This window comes from Limulus polyphemus, unplaced genomic scaffold (genome assembly GCF_000517525.1).
Source record: "Limulus polyphemus unplaced genomic scaffold, Limulus_polyphemus-2.1.2 Scaffold77092, whole genome shotgun sequence".
Lineage (NCBI taxonomy): Eukaryota > Metazoa > Arthropoda > Merostomata > Xiphosura > Limulidae > Limulus > Limulus polyphemus.
The window spans coordinates 772-7,720 of NW_013742688.1; the positions used below are offsets into that span (position 1 = coordinate 772).

The window sequence follows — 6,949 nt, forward strand, 5'->3', positions numbered from 1 at the left end:
ATTGATATTAGAAGAGAAAACTGAACTGTGTTAGATAATGTAAAGTAGTCCTAACGAGAGCTAAGCCTTTTTAGTTTCTGATGCACGCGGTGTTACATTCGCGTGGCACGAATACCACTGTGGCACTGTCTCAACAATTTTTTTTTTTTTCAGTAAACGTAGCTGTAAGTTGATTTTACTTCTATTGTAAATATGTGGGATTTTCTCAACAGTGAGTAGCTAATGTTTAAAGGGTTATATTTAATACTCTGTAAATATGTTCGCGTTTATAAAGCTGTACATGTATATAAATGTGTGTTCTGTCCAAAATAAGTAATAGCTCTTCAAACAAACAAGCAAAAAATTCATTGACAAACTTTGCATAATTTAACAATGAAGAACTTCAGAACAGTTGAGGAATTATCTTTTATTGACTAACTTTGCATTACATATTATCCTCCATAACTATACATTAGTAATTAATAATATTTTGATTATTACTATGTGCACTCATAAGGAACCCTCATTACACTCTCCCAGAATAAGCACTTAATAGGACCTAGCCCGTCCTTTTGTGACGTCATCGTTAAATATCTTTGTACACTAAACATGTGCAGCAAAAGAGGGCGTATTATTACACCTGAAATGGAAACAATAGCTTCTCAGCTGGGTCACCTATGATATATATATATATATATATATACGTGTATGTGTGTATATAATAAATATTTTCTAAATCTATGAAATACAATAATAGCATTTTCTCTATGTTAAACAACACAAAGTTTGAAATGTTACCTATGACAGAATGATGTCCTGTACAAAATAAAAACTTGTATTTGAGGACCGTACGACTAGTGTCACATTTATTCACCAAATTTTTTATATGAGAGTTCACCAAACAATATATATTTATATATATACTCAAAACTTACTGATGGTGACTTTTAGGCTTAGGCTAAATTTACGTGTCTCAAGAGATCAGTGTATAAAAAATAAACAAAGAAAACCAACAATACTGGGCTAGAACTCAAATAGTAAATCGCAAATACAAGTGATCAGTAACATAACTCGACTGTACGTCAAACTTCTAATAACACGAACAATCATCAAATCCACATAAATTATAGTCAAAATAATATCTACTTTGATTACAGAAACAAAAATAACAACAAGAATACTAATATGCGTCGCTCTGTTTATTATTTAAAAAAATACTATTATTTTGACCCAAGCGCCATCTTCCGAAATTATATGAAACTATTTTCAGGTTAAGAACACGTTTAAATAATTCATATTGTGATTTTAAGTCTTCAGTGAAGTCCACTCAAATTATTCATACCAGCTAAAATTACGGATTTATTTTAATTGTTCAGTACATTAGTTAGTTTTAAATTCTGAAAACAGTTATGCTAAAATACTGTATCTAAAAATTATAACAAATAAATGTTAGTTGCCATTTTATATTGTTCTGCTACTTCTATGAAACCTGAAAATATAAAAAATATGAAACTTTCAAAACTCAGAAGCTAGAAATCATAAAAACGGTCACCACAACAGGAAAATGGCAGTTACTACACTTGTAAACAACAAGGTGTGAGCTTCTGTAAACAGTTATTGACGACTAGTAACTAGATCAGCATATTCACCACGAACTAATGTTTATATAACCTATGAGAACATGGTAAACAAATATATCATGACTATGGCAGGATAAGTATCAATGACTTCACTGACCAATCTCCAGTTGCTTCTCTGAAGCTGTACGGTTATTATTACGACTGAATGTCCAAACTTAACTGTGATTTTAATGTTTTTAAATAGTGTATATATTCTGCAAAATTAAACTTCCGGAACACCTTTGACGTCAGGTCCTCCAAGCTAATAACGCAGTTTCCGAGCTAAAGGAACACCTTTGACGTGAGGTTCTCCAAGCCATTAACACAGTTTCAGAGCTAAAGGAACACCTTTGACGTCAGGTCCTCCAAGCCAATAACACAGTTTCAGAGCTAAAGGAACACCTTTGACGTCAGGTCCTCCAAGCCAATAACACAGTTTCAGAGCTAAAGGAACACCTTTGACGTCAGGTCCTCCAAGCCAATAACACAGTTTTAGAGCTAAATTTTAATACCTTTAATTATATATATATTGTTAGTCTCTAGCCTATTCTATTCCTACGATCTATATAAATGAATCATGTATATGTGAAGTTTTATTATATAGTGCACGTCTACTGAAGTAAAGGAAGTAAAAAAAATCATATATTTATAACTGATGCTCTTACACAGATGAAGGTGATACCAAAGGAAAAAACAATTATGAACAAATCGTAATGTCCACACTCAACGAAATCAACACATAAATATTACCTCATATAAACCATAACGTTGGCAACTTAAGAATAAAGATTTATATTTTACAGTGAAATTATATAGATATAATAAAATAGTGCCTGCGTTTTTATCTATACATAGAAGTACGAGTAGATTAAAACCTTAATAAGAACCTGTTATTCGAAAGTGTAATAGCGTAACTAGAAAGGAAACATTCGGTTAAATGACTAATGTAACTGTATTTAACTCTCCTATCATCAACTAACCTACATGCTTTCTAATAAACCTGATTAATTTTATCTAAATAAATACACGAAAAAAATAAAAGTCAAAAACTCCACACTTTTGGAGTTCTAAAAAAGGACTCGTGGCCTTTGTTATAAGATCTGTCTGACTATGGTCGTATGGAGGAAGCAGTATACAGAGCTATATCCCCCTTGGCTAACAAGGGGAACGAAAGAGAGATAGAGAGAACAGCGGCAATGGTCTATTGGGGGACATCTCTTCAATAATATGTCTCGTATTCCATCCAGCCACCAGGACTTCTTCGTAGAATAAAGCGGCGGATTTCATCATAAATGAAGATCAGTAATGAGAAGGGAATTCCAGGAAGCCACCAGTTAATTCTGGATAAAATAGAAACACATTTAATGGGCAATGAATACTTGTTGGACACTATTAAAGAGTAATGAATACTTGTTGGACACTATTAAAGAGTAATGAATACTTGTTGGACACTATTAACGAGTAATGAATACTTGTTGGACACTATTAAAGAGTAATGAATACTTGTTGGACACTATTAACAAGTAATGAATACTTGTTGGACACTATTAAAGAGTAATGAATACTTGTTGGACACTATTAACGAGTAATGAATACTTGTTGGACACTATTAAAGAGTAATGAATATTTGTTGGACACTATTAAAGAGTAATGAATACTTGTTGGACACTATTAAAGAGTAATGAATACTTGTTGGACACTATTAAACAGTAATGAATACTTGTTGGACACTATTAAACAGTAATGAATACTTGTTGGACACTATTAAACAGTAATGAATACTTGTTGGACACTAATAATAACGATTGAATAAATATTATACACAATAATAAGTAATGAACAATTGTTGGACACAAAAAAATAACAAATTAATGTTTATTGGCCACTATAAATAAGGAACGGATAAATGTTGTACAATATAAGTAAGGAAAGAATACTTGTTACACACGATTACTGAGTAATGATTACTTGGTGTACGCAATAAATAAGGAACGGATAAATGTTGTACACTATATATAAGGGGTGGATACTTGTGGGTCACTATAAATAAGGAAAGCATACTTGCTTCACACTACTACTGAGCAATGAATACTTGTTACATACTATAAATAAGGCATGAATACGTTTTGTACATAATAAGTAAAGAACGAATATTTATACACTATAAAAAAACGTCACATAAAATACCCACCAGTATATAGCCACGCCTTGCAATGAAAAGGTTTTTGTTTTGTTTTTAGTGTATATACAGTTAGTATTTAAACTTTTGAAATTGTATGATTTCCAACTCAAAAATTCATAATTCTATGAGACAAGCGTTGTTCATTGGCGGTTAGTTTTTAGTGTTCAGACCTATCCTAAATCAGCTGATATGTGAGTTATTATTGGCTGAAAATACCGTTAGTAAAAATTTAAGACATTATGTAACCTGTTTACTGTTGGATTTTATTCGTTTTGATTTTAACTAACCCAACTTATTTTTTAAAAATTTTACACAACATTACAAACTTTTCAAAATTTCAAATAATAATGCTAGCCTTAATTTTTTTTTTAATTACAACTGATAATATTAACCATACAAATATTTACATAATTATTACACACTTACTACCAGTACTATTCGTTAGTGTTTGCGGCATAACATTTTATTTTATTTCTATGCCTCTGCGTGATTGGCCTGAAGGTTAATAAAATGTATTAATTGGTGTAACAAGTGTAAAGTGTATGCCCTTGTTCATTTTTAAGGTTGTAATTTCAGTTAATTATGCATAAAGGGGGAGTATGGGTGCTGTAGTACGTGGAAGTAGAAGGGCATTCGAAAGGTAAGTCATTTGATTTATTTTGCATTTGCAAGTCTCGGAATAACATTCATTTTACTTAGTATGATATTCATAATATTTACAGGTTATTTTAAATATATCTAAATTTAAACCTTGAGTTCTCAATGGAGTAAGAATATCCACCTTTAATAAGTTTACAGATGCCAACGGGTACCATCTTTAAAATATGTACTAAAACCTTGATCAAATCCTCACCCAAACACATTCAAAAATCACTTTCAATGGTCTTTAAATCAAGAGTGATCCCTTATATGTTTGGTTGAGATCCCAAAGAAATCCGTTGCTAGGAGATTTGATGTTAGGTCGAGCCACTACTAGCAAATCTCTGTTGATCCGGGTTTCTCTTTCACTGGGGTAACCTCCTAATGATGACAGTAGTAGTGGCTCGACCTAACATGCAAATCTCTGTTGATCCGGGTTTCTCTTTCACTGGGGTAACCTCCTAATGATGACAGATGTTAGGTCGAGCCACTACTACTGTCATCATTAGGAGGTTACCCCAATGAAAGAGAAACCCGGATCAACACTGTTGAATTTGCAACTAACAAATGGAAAGACTTCGAAACTAGTCATATCGCCTAGAAGATACCTAAAATAGTGTTCACTCGTCCATTCTTCCTGACAAAATGCTCAGATTAGGCATTAGTGTAACATGTGTAAGATGAGCCACAGTTGCACTAAGTACCACAAGATGAACCATGGAACACGTAAACTGGAAATCAGAGAGGATCACTATCAACTTTGGCTGCCTCGAGGCTCACCACTCTCACCAGTTCTACTCATCATACACACTGCCTTGTCAGTTCAACGGTATGTAACATTCTGGTGTACAACAAAGGTGCTAGCAAAGCTGTAATCAAATGTAAGGTGCAACTATCCCTTAGCAGGTGGGAAAATGTTGTAATGGCAGGGGAATGATAATCAATTTTTCCAAAACCTACAGCAACGTTTTGTACAATCAACAGTAAGATAGTTTATGGTGGAGACTCTATACAACAAAGGTGCTAGCAAAGCTGTCATCAAATGCAAGGTGCAACTATCCCTTAGCAGGTGGGAAAATGTTGTAATGGCAGGGGAATGATAATCAAACTCGGATATACATGTATATGCTGCACCATGAGTTTGTTGTAACGATAATATGTGTAAATTAAAATGCATATAAGTTGTATTGGAATACATGTGAATGTGATACGAAAAAATGTGTACAATTGGTTTTGAAATCTGAGTGTAAGTTGTGTAATGGGCACTATAAGAGGGACGGTTACTCGTTACAAATTACATTTAGTTAAAAATACCAGGAATGCAATCAATGGCGTTTGCACTCGGATCACCAACTTGACGAGATTTACGTGAAGATGAGAAAGGAGCTTTTTAAATAATAATAATAATAAAAAAACACGCGAAATTTATTAACACTAATAAGAGCATTACATTATTCAAAAATTATGTCATCAACAATATTTCAAGCTCTTACTTAAAACCAGAACAAAACTATACTTACTGGAAAGCTGAGACTTTCATGAGTAGAGCAGAGGGCATGACTGGCTGGTGGCTCGTCTCTGATGCAGACTGGTATCTGGTAGAGTTTCCACCATAAACTATCTTACTGTTGATTGTATAAAACGTTGTTGTAGGTTTTGGAAAAAACAACGTTCTATAAAACTTGTGTATAATTTCTGATTCATGTCATAAGGACACATTGTGGTACAACAAGCTTTCTGGTTAATCTCATCAATGTATTCCGTTACAACTCATACAGATTTTGTGGCACAAAATACACGCGCACTCCAGCACAACAAGCATAATTATTTGCATTACCAAAGTGTTCTGGTACAACTTGCACATTTTTTTCAAGTTCGCTGACATTATTGAACAGAGTGATACGTCACATTTGAGTGACATTTCAGATGGTTCAATAACAGTGGAGAGACAAAGTAAAAAACAACAAAAACAAAAACGAGAGATATGCAAAACTGGAATAACAATGATACTTACTTTAATGGATACATACGAATACCTTTGTCCATTCCAGGACAGTAGGACAAAAAGGCTGCTAATGCTGTCTCAAACACTAGACCAAAGTTCAACACGTGATTCCTGTGAAGATGTGAGCAATAATTTTATATATATCAAAATTAGATAAAAAAAACAAAACACCAACAACAACTTTAAACTGTATTTACTGGAGACATTTTGTGTCTGTACAGAATATCGATGAAAGAAATACATTAACAGCTTGGGTATCAACGATACATTTTCGTAAATCTGATATAAACTAATAAGTACACATAAAGATTTTTGTTTGTTAAAACTGGCATAACCTGTTAAAACTGATATAAATTAGTAAGTATAAATAAAGTTTTGCCCTTTAAAACTGATATAAATTAGTAAGTATAAATAAAGCTTTCCCCTTTAAAACTAATATAAATTAGTAAGTATAAATAAAGTTTTTCCCCTTAAAACTGATATAAATTAGTAAGTATAAATAAAGTTTTTCCCTTAAAACTGATG

General features: G+C 32.7%; 1 long non-coding RNA gene across 1 annotated transcript; it reads right to left on the reverse strand.

The window, feature by feature from the left end:
* Positions 1-386: 386 nt before the first annotated feature.
* On the reverse strand, positions 387-6,543 carry LOC111084476. Its single transcript, XR_002609577.1, has 2 exons — positions 6,434-6,543; positions 387-2,938 (listed from the first exon to the last, which is right to left on the reverse strand). It is a non-coding gene; the product is annotated as an uncharacterized LOC111084476 (long non-coding RNA).
* Between the last annotated feature and the right edge of the window lie 406 nt (positions 6,544-6,949).